At 37.2% G+C, this 19,031-nt stretch overlaps 1 protein-coding gene across 4 annotated transcripts in view; it reads right to left on the minus strand.

Annotated features, from left to right (window-relative positions):
- Window positions 1-19,031, minus strand: part of Ano6 (anoctamin 6) — a 191,987-nt gene that overhangs the window by 87,035 nt on the left and 85,921 nt on the right. The gene's annotated exons all lie outside the window — the stretch shown is intronic.

A 19,031-nucleotide genomic window follows, 5' to 3' on the forward strand; every position in this document is an offset into this window, starting at 1 on the left:
ATTGAGAAAGAAAAATATATTCATTACTAGTTGCTTGACCAAGCAGTTGTGGCCCCCATGATCTTTGTAAGTACAGTCAGTTCCTGGTGAGAGAAAGCCTTTGAATTGAGCAGTTTAGCATTATTCTACAAAAGCATGGAGACATATCAGTATTATATAAGTAACACAATCATCCCAAATTATTCCCACCTGCAGCAAAGGCATATCCAGTTTAGAAATGGACAGAGTGAAAAAATCTGCCTATTTGAAGGACTGAAGCTTACTTAACAAGAAAAAGGTAAGATAAAACCCTGTTAAAGACAAAACCTTTTCTTCGCCCAAGTTGAAGAATTTCATCCTTCCTGTGTTTTATTTTCTAACCTCTGAATCCTTTTCCAAGACTTATCTCCAGACCTCATATTTTATAGGTGTTATCCTTTTTTTAACCATGAAAAAATTCCAGAAGATGTTTCCATACACACAAAAGCCACACAAATCATTACTATTTTTCCTCAAATCCACAATGTACCATCAACCACAGAAAACAGATTTTTAAGATTCTTATAAAGTAACAACAACAAATTTAATGAGTCTGTCATTTAGAACTTAAGATACTAAAACAAAGAAATAATAGCAGAATACAGGCCTAATACAACTTAAAACAATCTATATTCCCATATGGATTTGAGCAGAACTGGTTTCATCTGCTCTAAGCATAGACCTGAGTTTGCATTCTCCTGCAGTCTGTCAGGATGCTTACATTAACTGTATTTTTTAAGACTCAGACTGCATTTTAACTGATAATATTTTAAAAATTTCTTTCCCATTAAAAACTCGTGGGAAATTGCATTTTGCAATCATTTGGTGAAACCACTTGTATGTTATATTCATTAAATGTGATTAATTTGCCTCTGTATTCAGCATCAGTTAGCACAAAATCACCTCATTTTACCACTACCATACCACTTCCTTTTTATCTTCACACAGTGGAGAAGAGAGATTTTTTGCAACATATATGAAACTAATACTTGTTATTTCTTTCCTTTCTCCCACCATGGAGTGTATGAAAGCTTATCACTAGTAAGTGCCTCCCATTTAGCAGGTTAATTCTACCTGCAGAAGGAGCACTGCTGAGGTGAGTCTCTCAATGCACCCCCTCCCCCCCGCCCCCAGCCTCACTTAACCACAGATTTGAACCACCAACAGAAGAAGCTTCAAGGTAGAGTCATGCTATCAGGGCTCTTAGGGTCCAGGAAAACCAACTCATCATTATTGTCTTAGGGTAATGCCATCCAATTCTTTTATTTGCTATTGTAGTTATTTAAAATTTCTTTGAAGCTGGGCTGGGGTTGTGGCTCAGAGGTAGAGCGCTTGCCTAGCATGTATGAGGCCCTGGGTTTGATCCTCAGCACCCCATAAAACTAAAATAAATAGGTTGTGTCCACCTATCACTAAAAAATAAATATTTTAAAAAATTTCTTTGAAGCTATATAAAAATGTGAAGCCCTGTCTTTGTCATTTTAGCCATAGAGCTCTTTAGTCACCTTCAATTTCTCCTTCTTTCAACGAAGACTTTACTACTGGTGACAATCAGGGAAGTTGGTAGAGGAAAGTTGTATGTAGAGAGTAAAAAGGAAGAAAGAAAGAAAAAAGAAGGAATAACTTCTCAGAAGGGCAAAGGGAAGTGAGTCAGGGTGGAACTGGTCAGGAAAGCCTGGTCATCAAGCAGACAACTGAAAAGCATACAAAAAGCAACTTGTTCTCTATAGCCTTGGGTGGAGTCCTGTAGGAGCTCATTGACACAAAGTTGTGAAGAACTGGGCATCTGTACATGGCTCCAGGCTCTCCTTCCTTGCCTAGCCATTGCTTGGCAGCACAGGCTGGCAGCTTGCCCCCAAGTAATCTGCTCTGCATTTTTGCCTCTTGTGTGTGATGTTAGATCCTTTGTTTGGAAGAAAATCCCCATGAGTTGGCAATAGTTGCCTGTGTGAAATAAGCACTTCACACTCTGATACAATACTATTATAATTCGAGGAAGTTTCCCCCTGCTGTGAAATCCAGGTTTCTCACCTCTTGGCAAAAGAGATCCTACCAGGCTATTGGGAAGAAGGAAGAAACTAAAACTGGGCTCCAAAGAACATGTAACAAACAAGGGAATTGGTCTAGGTAAAAAGATACATTATGAACAAAATGTATTGTTAAAAAAAAAAAAAGCTGTATTGTTCAGTAATTCTTTTCACTACAGGACTAACTCATGCATTTGGTCATTTAAATGACAGTCAAATATTCTTTTCTTGAAGTTCAACTTTGGAGGAAGTAAAATTTTAATAGTTTCTCAAAATAAATATTGGTAATCTTTAAAGGACTGATAATTTGGAGATGGATTATCCAAGTCTTGGCTTCCACACCTTCTCTTGTTGTCTACTCAAATTTTGATCTTTAGTCATTTCTAACAAGTCAAATGGCACTAAGATGAAATAAGCAAAAAATCTGGAGCCCATTGAATCCTGTTTAGCAGCTTGAATTTAAAAATACTAAAAGAGAAGGTTTAAAATTTATTAAGTAAAATCACTTTAGAGATTAGACCTTATGTATGGTCACTGACCTCCCCACTGGGAAATTTATAAATCCATATGCACATCAGGTTAACTAATTTCTTCTATGAGGGTCCTGGGCAAATGCCTTAATACCAAGATAATAAACAGAAACTTTGTTTGTTAATACTTCACCTTTCTTCTGAGAGAAAATATCAAGCAAATTTCTAATCAGTTTGGAGACTAGAATGTGTTGGTATAAAACCACTGCCCTCCTGGTCCCAATGCCACCAATCTAGCATTTATTCACTACCTAATGGCAACCTGACCTGATGCTGTATAAGAGCTAAAGGCTGGAGTATTTAAAAGCACAACCTATGTTCATTTGTCATTATATCAAAATAAACCAAAACAATACTGCCAACCACCGCAGAAGAGCAACCTGGCCACCTCTGTCTTCAGCTGTTTGGCTTTGACATTTCACACTTTGGGTGAGGAGGAGACAAGCAAAGAGACAGCTGACAATGAGAACTTGGCTGAGTAGGGAAACGAACATGAAGGAGGTCAGGTATGATTTACCCAAGTGACGTTTTCCAGGCCTCTCTCCTCTCAATCTGACTGCACTCCTTTAACAAAAAAGGATCTTCCTTAACCAAATCAGGACAAATGCACATAGCAAAATTACGCTGCCCAGCAATTGCAAGCTAGTGTGAATCTCAAAACATGAAAAATACAATTTTTGCTATAAAGAAGTACATGTAGGTACCAGAACTGTACCCAGAGTCAGTTGAGATCTCCAGTAATTAAGGACAGTGGTTAAGAAAGAATGTCCTAGTGGACAGAAAAACAAGTTTAAAGATAAGAATTTTCTACTAATGCATTGTAGGAAAATTTCCAATAAGCGATCTCTGATTGAATTATGGCATTGGACTTTTCCTTGAATATGATGCTTCAGTTAAATAAAGGGGAAACTTCAGGATGGTGAGGTCTAACTTCTAGGCAGAGACAGAGGGCACCTGGGGAAATGGCTGCCTGAATCTAAGTGTTCTGTGGCACTTGTTAGGAAGCCCACCTTACTAAGCACTCTCCCAGGGTTCCTGACATCACTACTTTTGTGAGTCCACAAAGAAACTGGCTGCCCAACATTTGTCCAATGTCACACTTTTCAAGTGTCTTTAATATGAGTCCTCAAACATCCCCGATAGGAACCGTGTCAAATTTCACTACAGAGGAATCTACTTCCTATCACTTAAAATGCTGAATTTAAGTTATGTGTCCAAGATTTGGATAAAAAGGAGTCATACTGAAATCTTTGTTTAAACTCTTGTTTATATACAAGGGTGTTTGACACTGGCCTTAAATAGTGATACGGAATTTATCTCTTGAATTTCCAAACAACCTATGAAACTAGCTAGTATTCCAGGCTTATTTGGGTTAATGCTATTGACTTTTACACAAGAAAGGTTTATTGTCTAGCAATAACAGTTGAGAAATTAAAATATGAAAAATAAATAATGTCAAGATATTCACATAATTAAACAGTAATTGATATGTGAATGTGAACCAAAGATGTGGCTCTCTTCAGGGTTTAAGACTAGCAAACAATGTCGTTAATTTCAAGAAGACAAAGGAAACAAACTTAAGTCATAGAAGATAACTGAACTGAAAATGTGGGACCTTTTGCTTTATAGTAAACCTTGAATCCATGCACACAGCAAGTTCTAGGGGAAATATATCCAAAGTTCAGAAGCAAAAGTCTTTATGTAAATATGTAGATCTTATAAAATATGGAATTATAATTTAGTTTTGTTTATATGCCATGCAGCTATGAATGACATATATTCCTAAGTATTTGTCTTAACTATAGCAGAGTTCAGGGAGATTCACTGTCTAATAATTGAAGCTTTTTTTTCCTTTACACAACTGTGCGAAAGTACTGTAGGGATAGAAGAGGATAGGCAAAATTTTATTCCTTGTATTATGACAAAAATGCAAACTGCAAAATTTTAGCCAAAAAAAGTATCATGAAGTGTCAATGCGGAGAGTTGATTATTGAAGGTAGAAAGATTAATACTTAAAGAAGCAGGGATGGCGGGGGAAGGAAGTAACATATTAGTAAAAGGGTAAAGAGAAGTACATGGACATGCAGGACCTTGTTTCTGATCAGACGGGGTATTCAGGAGTGTGCTAATGACAGAGAAAGCAGAGGAAAAGGAGGAGGATTCATCCTGAAGTGAGAACTCCAACTCTCTCAGAGTCCAGTGTGTCAGGATGTTCCAAAACATCTCTTAGTGGTGACTCTATGATGATTGAGGTGTATTCAAGAGCGACCCAGAATGATTTCTGTACAAATCACATTGTTTCCTTCCCCTCCCTATTACCTATACAGTTTGCTTCTGAAGGACAGTTGCCAGGCTTGCTCCCCTCAAGGTCTCTGCTGATTCTCAGCATGTAGCACCTCCAGATTTACTTTTTTCCCCTCAGAGAACCCCACTCCTGTTTTTTCTGATGAAAAATATTAACATATGCTCCATACAAAAAAAACTTCTGAAGATGCAGGAAAGTATAAAGGAAAAAAATAAAAGTAATATGTAATCCCACCTCCCGAGATGAGCAAAGTTTTTAAAAATATTTTGGAGTTCATCCTTTTAGGATTATAAACTCATGCACACATATTAACCAAAACAGTACCATGTTATACATACTGTTTTAAAAACATCAGAGACATTTTCTAGCTTTATATAAAGCTCTGCATCATTATGTTTGATGGCTGAAATGTAAATTAAACAGTTCCTCCACAGAAGTTGCTTCCAATTTTCTGCTTTTATAAACACTGCTGCAATGAGCCTTCCTGTACATATGTATATGTGCACATGTTCAATTACTATTTCGTTAGGCTAAATTCTGGAAGCAGAGTTTAAGTGCCATGGCCTTTTCAAAAGCTTCTGGTACACAGGTTATTAAATCATCATTGAAAATACTTATGAAATCAACGCATCCACTAGCAGAGTATGAGAGTACTTTGTACCAGCCTCACAAGACTGCAGTTTTTTCCACTTGTCCCAATATTGTACTAAGTGAAAGAGGGTACCCAACGCCTCTTCAAAGGCAATCACTCAAAGTGAGAATGTGGAGGGAAGGTTTGGAGAAGGCCTATACATCCTCAAATGAAGCATGCACCAAGCAATCTATATATGGAAATGGAATGACCTATAATCACTGTGGTCTCTGGTACCCACCCGTGTGAGCAGGCTCCGACACCTGCTATGGTTTGAAACTAGTAATGCTCTGTGAAAAGTTCATATGTAAGGCAATGTTGAGAGGTGAAAAGACTGGATTATGAGATCTGTAACCTCATCAGTGAATTAATCCATTTGATTGACTAATAATTTGAGGGCAGGAAATGTTACTTGGTGGTTGAGTGCTTACCTGGCATGCATGAGGCCCAGGGTTCAAACCCCAGCACCATCAAAAAAAAAAAAAAAAAGAAAGAAAAAAAAAAAACACCTCTGGTGGATTAGTGGATTAATAATTTGATTTAAAAAAAGTTTTTTACATACATGACAATAGTGGTATGTGTTACACTCATTATTACCCATTTACAGCATAAGTTTTCCTAACTCTGTATATAAAGTTTGTTCATGCCAAATTACTGTGGGCAAATGGGTATGACTAGAGGAAGCAGGTCTCTGGGGGCATGCCCTTGGAGGTTACATCTTGTCCCTGGCACCTCTACTTTCCGGTTGACATGAGGTGAGCAGCTCTCCTCTGCCATATCCTTCCAACACGATGTGTCTCCTTTGTAGCCAGCTGAGCATGGATTGAGACTTCTGAAACCATAAATCCAAAATAAACCTTTTCTCCTCTAAATTTTTGTCAAGTATTTTGGTTGCAGACACAAAAAGCTAACATAACACCATTAGAAAAGGTAACAGGTTGTGGCCATGAAAAGAGGACAGGGAATAATATAAACAGTGACCTTAAAAGACTTTATTTTTTACCAGAGTCCCAAAAGGGACTAAAGAATACTCTATCAGCCAGCTCTGGGGATTCAGCAATGTTGATATATTCTCTGCAATGTGAACATTTAACTGGAGTGTACCACACGCTAATTTTAGAAGGTCATCACCCCATTGACTGACTTTCCATTATAAACTACATGGTAAAGTACTTGTTATATATTTTGATTCACCCATTTCTCTACATTTAGAGCCTACCACGTATTTGATTTATAACTGATTTCTTTTTTTGGTGGGGAGGGGGAACGGGGATTGAACTCAGGAGCAATTGACCACTGAGCCACATCCCCAGCACTATTTTGTATTTTATTTACAGACAGGGTCTCAATGAGTTCCTAAGTGCCTTGCTTTTGCTGAGGCTGGCTTTGAACTCATGATCCTCCTGCCTCAGCCTCCTGAGCCATTGGCATTACAGATGTGCACCACCATGCCTGGCTATAATTGATTTCTGTTGCAAATTAAAATTGATATACAAATTCTTTAAAAATAGTCTTTCTATTTAACATTGGTAAATAACAACTAATTTCCAAATAGCTGAACTTATTACTTGTGGTCATTTCTCAGTTGGGACAAATGTAGTTACTTATAATATCATTAGATCTTATCACAAAAAATGCCTTTTCATTGTGTTTGTTGCTATTATAAATATTCACATGCCCCTGGCCTCCTGGTTTAGAATAAGTACTTTGCCTTTTTCCTCCTCTGTGTTAAATATAACTCTCTAGATTTCTGGTATGAGAATACTGAAGATTAAACAATGAATAAGGATGAAGATATAATGCCTATGACATAATTATTATTAAATATTCCCTTCTAGTCCATCCCAAAGAAGCACTACTTATATTAAATGGAATAATTTCTGAACAAGCATAGAGGATATAGGGAAACAGAACTTTCAAATGATCTTGAAAATAAAACTTCCTTAAAAGGAATTAACTAGGGCTGGGGATGTAGTTCAGCAATAGAGCGCTTGCCTAGTATGTGCAAGGTCCTGGGTTCAGTCCCAGCATACAAACAAAAAACTAGAATAGATGGACAAGATTCTTATTGCTGGAAGATGCTGAGTTAAAAGCCTTACTGAGCTTTTTCCTTAAACTCACAGAGTTGTCATTGGGATTTTCATTAACATGGTTTCGATTTGGGGTTGTTTCTTTCTTTTTTTTTTTTTGCTGTTTCCCTGCAGAACTTCCACCCCTTTAAAGTCTCAATTTAGCTTTTCTTAAATAAATAAGTAAGTGCACAAAAGAAAGGGAACAATGAAGAAAAGCCAAGCTGTACAAAGAAAAAAACAAAGTGAAAATGTCTACAGTGGTTGTTTTTAGACCTTCCTTTTCTAAAGGAAACCTTCATCTGTTCACCTTGTTCTCACCTGGCAGGGATGACACTGGGAAAAGAAACATGACAGAGATTAAACTGGAAGATATTCCCAGTAGTGTTAGGAAAGATAAGGTGATAGATGAACTAACACAAGTGGTACAAGAGGACATTTGAGAGAGAATGATTACCCTCCTGAAGGCTAAACTCTGAAGGTTTCAGCATCTCCAAAGCATCTTCTTTTGCTTTACTGTCCATCATGGATTCAATTTCCATCCATTTATATAAAATTTTTTTGAACCTATGAGCATTTTCAGCTTGCACCATCTCCAGAGGAAGAATGTTCTGTAGGTTTTGGATCTACCACAAAATAGTTGTCTTAAATTACATTCTTAGACTTTTAAGAAGTAGCTCCTAATCTTATACTTTGGAATCAACTGGAACCCAAAAAATCATGTTACAATCAGATGCTTTAGGATTTAGTGGACTTTCACAACATACTACCTACAGTTTTATTTTTGAGATCCTTTGTCTTCAGGAACAATAATTTTCACTTGCTTTCACAACCACCTGATCCTCCCTACCTACCCTCTTGTTCTTCTTCTTTAACTATCTTTCATCTGTCTTTAATATTTTTATTTATTTTTTTTGTTTTTTGGTTGGTACTGAGGATTAAACCCAGAGGCACTTTACCACTGAGGTACATTCCCCCAAACTCACAATCCTCCTGCCTTAGCCTCCCAAGTCAATGGGATTATTGGTGTGTATACCACCATCCCCATCCCTTACTTTTACCTCTTAGAAAACTCAACTCATTATGCCTCAGACATATTCACTGGTAGCTCCCATTTTCCAAATCCACAATTGGGAACTACCCCCACTTTCTCCATCAACCTATGTCTTTTGTGATCCAGGTTAGTAGTTCTTGAAATTGTATACTTTTGCATAAAGAGCCAATCTCACAATAGGTGACTCTCTTCTGAGAATGAACAGCAAAGAGTTTCATGGTATAGCTATTCATACTCTGGGCTGAAGAATATAAATAAGGTGTAGCTGAGAAGGTAACTGAGGTAATAAGTCTTAAGCTCTTTATTGGGTTCTTATATAATTCTTTTTCTACAGATTCCCTTAAGGTTACAATCTGTCACTCTCCTAGTGACATAGGTTTGACAGTCGACTAAGGGTTTTCCTGATAGGGCAAGATTTCTTTGGTGAGCTCTTCATCTTTCATAGGAGGTTTTCATTTCCAGTTTAGGAGCTGCCCCGAGTTATTTTTACTCTTTCAGCTGCTCAGAGTTTGCAGAATAGAGTGCTGTCATCCCTGTAACTCCCCACCATCGACTATTATGTCCTGTGTACCTCTCAGCCATAATTTTCTCGGAATACTCCTCTGGAAATCAATGTTTGCAACTTCATTCACAATAAGAAGAAAAACCAAAGGACACAGTGCTCAGCAAAGAAAAGGATCATGGCAATGTGTATCCATTGGTTAATGTTTCATATAAATATTACTTTTCCCCTCCTTCACCTCAAAAAGTGGTTTACTAGAACAGCTATTCTTTGTGGTATAAAAATGAGAATCCACAGATTTATCTAAAACACACAAACACACATACAAAAAAAACCCAAATGACTTATTTTGACTATTAGACAATAAATAAAACCTTACAAAACTTTTCTCCTGTCAATTATTGAGAATTTAAGAAATGACATGCTCTGAAGAAATGAGTTTTCACATAATTATACCTTATGCCAATTAAAAAATGGTTAATTTTTTGTTCTTGAAATTCTCTTTAGTATGTATAATTTTTATACCTTAAAAGAAAATAGTAGATATAACATAACTTGTTATTATTATCTAGGAGTTCATAGAGAAGGGAACCCAAACTGAGAATAAAGGACAGCGACTTTGATATCTTGTAGATCTGGGTTCAAACTTCCACTTTGCTATGAACCACTAGCTATGTGCCTTTGTTTGCATATTTTCTCTTTAAACTAAATGTACTTACTTGGAACGGGAGGGGGTAATCATAAAAGGGAGGGGGGAATCATAAAAGGGCAGGGTTATCATGAAGATGACATGAGGTGATGCCTGTGAAACAAGAGTACAAAACCTGGAACACAGGGAGCTCTCGCTGCACGCAAGAGGCTGGTGTTCTCTATTTAAGCATGTGACAATTCTTTATTACCAGCTGTGTCTTGGGTGCATTCATGCACCTTGTAATCATCAGAAAACACATCTGGCTTTTTCTCTCATCATTCTCAGATTATCAGGGGTCACATCCTTTAGCTACCAACTTACCGGTCTTTCATAGGTATGATAGGACCCTATTTTTGTTGTTGTTGTTTGTTTCATTTCTTCTAGTTAGCTATAGACAACAGGATACATTTTGATTATATACATCATACATAAATGGAGTGTAACTTCTCATTGTCCTAATTGTACATGATGTGAATCACATCAGTCATGTAATCATGTATGCAGGGTAATAATGTCAGATTCACCCTATTATCCTGCTTATACCCCCTACCCTCCATTCACTCCCCTCTGCCTAATACAAAGTACCTCTATTCTTCCCTAGCCCTCACCCCCTTATTGTGAATTAGCATCCGCATATAAAAGAAAACACGGTAGGACCTTATTGTTTGCTGATTTTATTTGGCTTTGAATTGGAACCAGATTAACTGAATTTCTTAAGTTTCTTTGAACTTAAGCCTTAGTGCTTGGTTCTGGATGTCAGAGGCTTCTTAGCTGTCTTTAGGTTCTAAGAAAATGTGATTGAAGTGGAGGACCCTTCCACAAGTGAATAGAATATTTTAAGAGTTATTGTCATTACCGTTAAATTGTATTCTACCCTTCTCCCAGCCTCTTTCAAAAGAACTTATGACATTTAGCATCAACGAGAATGAATAAAATAAGAGTAATGGTTTGTAAATGAGAGAATGAAGGCCAGAGAAGGTAGGAGGAAGAAAATGTACTAACCATTGGGACAACGGTAATTGTTGTGATCTTAACATGAAAATTGGCCCAAAGCCTCTTGGAAGCAGAGCAAAAGGGAAATGTGTTCAACAATATAGTCCCGTTATCAGAAAAAAAAGAAACATTCTTATTCTTCTGGGAGGTCAAAGTCTCAATCCCAGTTGTCATCCAGTAGCCTAACAAACAAAGTTCTTGGCAAGGAACTGGGGTTATAAAATGTATTTAGGTAACCTTTGACTTTTTAGTCTTCAGTTCTCATATCACTTCTATTTCTGGAGCACAGAGTCTACATTTCCCTCTGTTCCATCTAGTGCCAACACTTGGTCTGCAGTCTTGACACTTACGACCTAGACTACATTCCTATCCCATCAGCCTCTATGCCTCCAGTACTTACCAAACTCACCTCCTGCACATGGATGTCCCTAAACCAACATGCTCACCATGTCATTGAAGGGTTAAAATAACTTTAGCAATGCCCAGTGACCTCTAGTGAAAGACTGATTTTCAGGTGGATATTCAAGATACCTCATAAAGTGATCATAGCCCACATTTTATAAACTATTAGTCCCTGTTCCTAACCCTCCAACCCAACCATCCTTTCTCATCAGATTTTCAACTATGTCACACTCCTTCCTGCCTCTACTCCTTTGCTAGAACGACTTCCCCTCCCCATTCCTTACCACCTATTTACATCTCATTTCTCCTCTAAAGTCCAGCTCAGTTTTTCACTCTTGAAGTCTTTTTAGCAAGTTGGCTTGGTGTTTCTTTTCCCCTCACTGTATTATTGCCTACATCAACAGATGTATGCTCTGTCTACCTCAGAAGGATTCCTGACCCTTCTTGGGGCTTGCAATGTTAAAGCCATTTTTGTAACAGCAAGTTGCTTTTTGCCTTCTTCCCTGAATTAACATCTGCACTGAAAATGCATGTGACTAACTTACTACACCTCAAGCCTCGAGTATATGGTTGTTTAATATTCTGCAAGAAAAATGGAAGCACCCATAGAGCACTGTTGTTACCCATTGAAGTACAACTGCCTCCAGGAAAAGTGCCTGTGTGGTTTTGAGTTGTGAGCAGAAATAGCTTCTGCCCCCCATGAAATGTCACTTTTTACTTGACAGATGATTGACACAAAGATTTGGGTATACAGACATGGGTAGTTGGCAGATATTTTCCTGGGAATGAACAAAATGAAAGTATAATTTCAAGGAAAATAACTGATAATATTTATTACTAGTGATAAAATTCTAAATTTTCCAAGAACTTAGAACTAGAACTCCAGACACCTATGTTCAACATGGTGACTTGACAGCTTCCCAATAGTCAATGGCTTTTTCTGTCAAGGCTGGAGGTGATATTAACAAATGTGATTTTTTTTTCATACTATATAATGAAATAGAATCTGTAAGATCTATTTATTTGTAAGATCTTCGGTGAATCAGTGTTTTCCAACTGATCTCTATATGGTGGTAAAATCATGCTTGGGAAAAGATCCATTCAAAACTCAAAACAGCTTTTATAATGTTTGAAAACTTCATTGATATGCTTTCACATTCTACACTGCAGCCAATTTTTAAGAAACTACCACTGCTTGAGTTTTAATGTGGTAGCAAAGCAGAATATTCACAATTATTTGAAAAGGCTTTGAAATATTTCTCCCTTACCCAAATTCCTATCTGTATAAGACCAGGTCATTTTTAACCAAAACAACACATTCCAACTTTTAACTAAAGAAACAAATATGAGAATCCTGTTGTCTTTTCCTAATGAGACCAGAAAAATATATAAAGATTGGCCGGCTTCCTATAGTGTTTGTTTTAGAAAAATAATTATTTTGCATAAAAGTGTTTGTTAATATTCATGAATAATATAATAGCCATACTACCAAAAGCATTATACAGATTTAATGCAATTTCAATTAAAATCCCAACAACATTCCTCATAGAAATAGAAAAAGCAATCATGAAATTCATTTGGTAAAATAAGAGACCCAGAATAGCCAAAGCAATCCTTAGCAAGAAGAGTGAAGCAGGAGTCATCTCAAAACTACAGAGCTATAATAAGAAAAATGGCATGGTATTGGCACCAAAATAGACATGTAGACCAATGGTATAGAATAGAAGACAGAGACAAACACACACAAATACAGTCATCTCATACTAGACAAAGGCACCAAAAACATACATTAGAGAAAAGATAGCCTCTTTAACAAATGGTGCCGGGAAAACTGGAAATCCACATGTAGCAAAATGAAATTAAACCTCCATTTCTCACCATGCACAAAGCTCAATTCAAAGTGGATCAAGGACCTAGGAATTAGACCAGAGACCCTGTACCTAATAGAAGAAAAAGTAGGCCCAAATCTCCATCATGTCAGATTAGGTCCTGACTTCCTTAACAAGACTCCTAAAGCACAAGAAATAAAAAGCAAGAATTAATAATGGGATGGATTCAAACTAAAAATCTTCTTCTCAGCAAAGGAAACAATCAATAATGTGAAGAAAGTGCCCACAGAGTGGGAGAAAATCTTTACTACATGCACATCAGATAGAGCACTAATCTCCAGGATATCTAAAAAACTCAAAAAACTTAACACCAAAAAAATAAATAACCCAATTAATAAATGGGCTAAGGAACTGAACAGATACTTCCAAGAAGGTATATAATTGATCAGCAAATACATGAAAAGATGTTCAACTTATCTAGCAATTAGAGAAATGCAAATTAAAACTACTCTAACATTCCATTTCAATCCAGTCAAAATTTCAATTGTCAAGAATACAAGCAATAGTAAGTGTTGGCAAGGATGTGGGGAAAAGGTACATTTATACAATGCTGGTGACACTGCAAATTGGTGCAACCACTATGAAAAGGAGTATGGAGATTTCTTAGAAAACTGGGAATGGATCCACCATTTGATCCAGCTATCCCACAGCTTGGTCTATACCCAAAGGACTTAAAATCAGCATACTATAGGGATATAACTACATCAATATTCATAGGAGCTCAATTCAAAATAGCTAAACTGTGGAACCAACCTAGATACCCTTCAACATATGGATAGATAAAGAAACCGTGGTATATATACATAATGGACTATTACTCAGCATTAAAAGAAAAAAAAATATGGCATTTGCAGGTAAGTGGGTAGAGTTGGAGAATATCATGCTAAGTGAAGTAAGCCAATCCCCCAAAACCGAAGGCCATATGTTCTCTCTGATAAGTGAATGCTGACCCATTACAGGGTGGGGGAATGTAGAACTTTTGGCAAAGGGGAGGGAGGGAATGAGATGGAGCATGGGGGCAGGAATGATGGTGAAATGAGATGAACATCATTATCCTAGGTACATGTATGACTGCATATGTGGTCAGACTATCGGGTATAAACAAAAATAAAAAGTTGTGCTCCACTTGTGTATTATCAAAATGCATTCTGCTATCATGTATAACTAATTAGAATAAAATAAAGAAAAATAATTATTTTGCATAAAAGTGCTTATGCTAATATTCATGAATAATATTTATTTACATTGTATTTAATAATTTAATATATACATAAATATATTAAAGTATTGATTCACTTAAATTATGTATTATTATTGGGTTTATTGGTTATAAATGAATGAATTTTTTAATATTTATTTTTTAGTTATAGGTGGACACAATATCTTTATTTTCTTGTGGTGCTGAGGATTGAATCCAGAGCCTCATGCATGCTAGGTGAGCGCTCTGCCTCTGAGACACAATCTCAGCCTATGAATAAATATTTTTAAATTTCTCAGTTTTAAGTTCTAATATAGTGACTATCAATAGATAAGCCCACATAAAAAAGGCTGTTAAGGGTTGGTACTTTATTAAGAGTATAAAGTATAAGAACATAAAACATTTAGAACTGTGAATCTACACCATTTGTTTTGGCTCTTGTTTTTCATTATATAAATTATGATAGTATTGTACATGTGTAATATAATGGCATATTTTTATGTACATATACTATCATCTCAATTGGAATACAATATTTAAGGGGAAAACTGCTTTTTGTCTTTAACCCACAACACTTAGGAATGTAACCCAACAGATACTTGAATTGACTTGAGGTAACATATTTAAGTATTTAATATAACCATTTAATTCAAGTTTTGTAATTAGGCTGCAAAGGACAATATTAAAGATCCAGTCTTGGTTTTTGAAGGTTGCTCCATTTGGTTTTGAAAATTCCAGGCTCCATTCCATCCCAGTAGATGGAAAATTCCAGACTCCCTTCTATTCCTCTAAGGTTTTCAATGGTTACACTGTATTACATTGAAGAAAAGTGATTTCCCTCCTATCTTACACATAGTTTCCTCTTCCTAGAATTCCCTTTCCTTCCTCTCCCTGGCACCCCTTCTCCGACTTCCTTGGCTTAGGTTTCCTCCTTATAGACTCTCAGAGCACCTTCTACTCTCCTTAAATGTCACTTCTCACAAGTTTAATTGTCAAGTTATTTGTGTAATTATTTGATTAACGTCTGTCTCTCTCACTAGAATATATGCCCCAAGGGGACATTGATTGTGCCATTTTCCATTAATATTTCCCAGCAGAGTTACAGAAATATTAAATGGATAAATATTATTAAATAAATCAACTGAACTTAATTAACCATTTATCCTGTGACATTTTGTCATGTGGCAGATGAAGCAATGGAGAGGGGGAATTCCATTATACATCACAGAAGAAATGAAATGGCCTGATTCCTGTTTTTACAGGAGTATTTAGAAAGTAGATCAGTGGGTGGCACAAGTGGTAACAGGGAGACTGAGCCCAATGAAGAAAGGGGGAGCAGCTTTCAGAAACCAGCAAGATTGGACCTTTAATATTGGGGGGACAATGGAGATAAGGAGAAAGGACAGATGGAAGCTGTGATTTATATGCAGAATCAGCAGATCTTGGTGATTTATCAGATGGGCTAACAGAAACAAGGCATCTAGGAGTCTCGGGTTGCTGGTTTGAGCAGCTGGGAGGATGATGATTACATTGAGTAAAATGCAGAGAATCAGAAGAGAAGATCAGGTAGGAAAGACCAAGAGTCTCAAGTTTTCTCCGAGTTTGGGGCTGAAAGGAAAATGTAAGTCTGTGAGTAGAAACCTGGAATTGTTAACACAGAGCTTTTAAGTGAGTGAGAAAAAGAAAGCCAGGCTAAGCTCTAACAAATAGAAAGGGCTTGGGTGGAAGGAGGAGAAGAGCAAAAGGGTAGAGAAGTAGCCAGAGAAAGAGGGATTATCCTGGACTCACTGCACCCTCAGCTCTTTTTCTCCTTTCCACTTTCCCTGCTGTACCCACCCCACACTCAGACTGCTGCTTACTTTCTGCTTCTCCTGGCAATTCATCCTCTGTACTCCCTCTGGACTGACCTCTCTATAACTGCACTGTCCAGCAAAACAGCCACTAGCCACTTGTGGCTATTTAATTTACATTCATTAAAATTCAATAAATTTAAAAGTCATTTCCTTGATCTCACTAGCCACAACTCAAGTGTTTGCACAGCTACCTGTAATTAGCGGTTACCCTTTTGGACAGCATGGAGATGGGATGCTTCCATCAATGCAGAAAGTTCTGGGGGACAACACTATGGCATTGCTATGCCTCTTCAACAATTTGGACTGTTGAATCCAGTATATCTACCTTCAATATTATCTTTCTCACTTTATTTCCTCCCACTTCCCTAGATCAGCTACATGCTCAATGAAAACCTCAATCATTTCCAGGTGAGTCTCATCCAGTCAAAAGGCTGGGTAAAGCCCTGATGGATACAGATTTAGATACAGATTTCAGTGCCTACCAAAATGTACTCTTCCAAGGTTGAGATATACACCACTCCCTTCAATAATACAAACTCAAATCTGGGTGCACATTATAGCCAACTTCATAAACTTTATACAAACATACTCAGGCTCTAAGCCAAGAGTAAGGTTAGCACAGGGCCTTCATGTTTCAAAAGTACTCTCCAGGTTAATTGTGATGTAAAGGATGAGAACTATGACACTAAGTGAACTTCTCCAGCACTCTAAGTGCCACCAGAACTCATTAAACACTGCACCCTGCCTTATACTCTACAACCATCCAATCGACCAACCAGCATTAACTGCACAACTAACATCTGTTAAATGATTAGACAATGCAGGGGACAGAGGTGAACAATGAGCCTAGTCTTGGCTCTGCAGGTAAACATTGTTTTGTATGCCTTTAAACACACTAATAAATACTGAACTAGTGAATGTATGAAAATTTTTCTACAAAATCTAGTGAGGCTGATAGTGGTTTATCCAAAATACTGAAAATTTTAAATGCCTTATTTCTAATTCATTGAAAATTCTATTAGCAAGTGTTAGCAAGTACTCCACATCTTTATTTATAGACGGTGCTGTTGGTATTTTATAATAATCCTGGGTATGATTAATTCTCAACCCACTGATAATTTGGTATGTACCCAAGTGCCTGTAACTGTACTTTCTCAGGGATGCCAGGGGCCAATGCTCTTGCCTGCATTCTCAGAAGAATAGGGCCAACTTCTATGTTGATAGTGACTTCACTGGAAAGGGAATGAGAAGGGCTATGGCTGGGTTGAGCAATGTGGGGCTGTGGGTATTTCAGTGCTGGTTAGCCCTTTGCTTGCAATGTGCTGCACCAACTGCAGACATCCATAAATGTCAGAGAAGAGTCCTTGCTGTATTACTATTTTCTGAATATGCTTTTAAGATAGCTAAAATGTTTCTCAATCAGTGAGCAGTCACTGAACACCATCCTAGTGAGGAAGTCTACTGCCGATCTTCCTGCTTTTTATATATGAGGAAACTGAGGTACTAAAAGGAAAAGCTCCTTGCCTGTGGGAGCCTGAGAGCAGAGCTGCCTAGGAACGAGGGCTTCTGACTCCCCAGAGTTCCATCTCAGGCTCCGCTCCCTAGGGGGGGGCTTTTAGAACAACTTCTTATTTTTAACTTTTTCTTCCTCTAGGCAGAAGTAAAAATCATGTTTAAAAGTCTCAGAAGTACCTCACTGCACTTGCCTCAACCTTCTGACTTCATATTTCTCATGACAGTATGTTTACCTTAATGACACTTGAGGCCGACAAATCAGGGGGAATGGGGAGGTGCCATCGACACTGCTAAATGATCTGTCAGAATTTCCATTCTGTTTTTATTTTAAAGGATGTGAACTTAGATTTTACTCCAGCAACAAGTATGGCTCTGACTTGATATATTCCAATTTATGCTAACATCCTAAAGATCCATAGTACTGGTCTGCCTATTATAATTAATGAAGATGCTCTTTGGTAGTTATTACAACCTGTCAGTTCACATTAATCTACATTTCAAAAAGTGACCTGGGAGAAAGAGCTGTAAATGCATTTTCTTTTTGAAGGAGCCATTTGGGTTTTCTGGGTAAAAGTGTATATAGTAATTCTTTCCAGAGATGAAAGGAATGCATTTGAGACTTATAGTAAAGAGGTACTATAAGAGCTTTTATTATTATTATTATTTGTTGAAATTAGTGCAACTATAGTTAATTTGGAGCTTTCAGAAATTAAAGGATTTCAAATCATCTTTCCAAAGTCCTTCAGCCTTCCAAATTAATTAAGAGTTCAAAATATGGGAGGAACAGCTATAGTGGAAATCCCACTGGTCTCCCCAGGAATCCTGTGAATGCATATTGTGTGTGCAATTCCACCAGTTCTGCATTTCTCTTTAAATTTTCATCATTATTTTCTACATTCATGCTGTTTTTTAGGTCATGACATGGTCAGGTTATTTGACAGCCAACTCTTAACTTGAACTCGATGCTTTTGCTTCTGTGGGGTTTCCTGGCCATTGTTGGGAAACGCTTCCAGATGACAGATATCACATCTTTGTTCCAAATGCCCAGGGCTCCCTGCTTTCCTCACCCATGCTTTGGTCAAATTAATTTTGACATTCTCAGATAACAGATAGCTTGCTGAATTTCAAATGTGATACCTCGTGGGGCAGGAATTCACAAGGCATTTTATAGTCAAGGGTTTCTGAAAATGAAGGAATAAAACCAGGTAGAATGAACATTGATATTCAGAGGAAAGGGTTTTAATTAATTACATAATTTGGCTGCTGATAACAGGTTGAATGAGGAGAAAATATAAAATAGAAGCAATTCAGATGCATCAATGAGCCACATTTAACTCAATGGGGTGGAATATTC

The sequence above is a fragment of the Marmota flaviventris genome, chromosome 3 (genome assembly GCF_047511675.1).
Source record: "Marmota flaviventris isolate mMarFla1 chromosome 3, mMarFla1.hap1, whole genome shotgun sequence".
Lineage (NCBI taxonomy): Eukaryota > Metazoa > Chordata > Mammalia > Rodentia > Sciuridae > Marmota > Marmota flaviventris.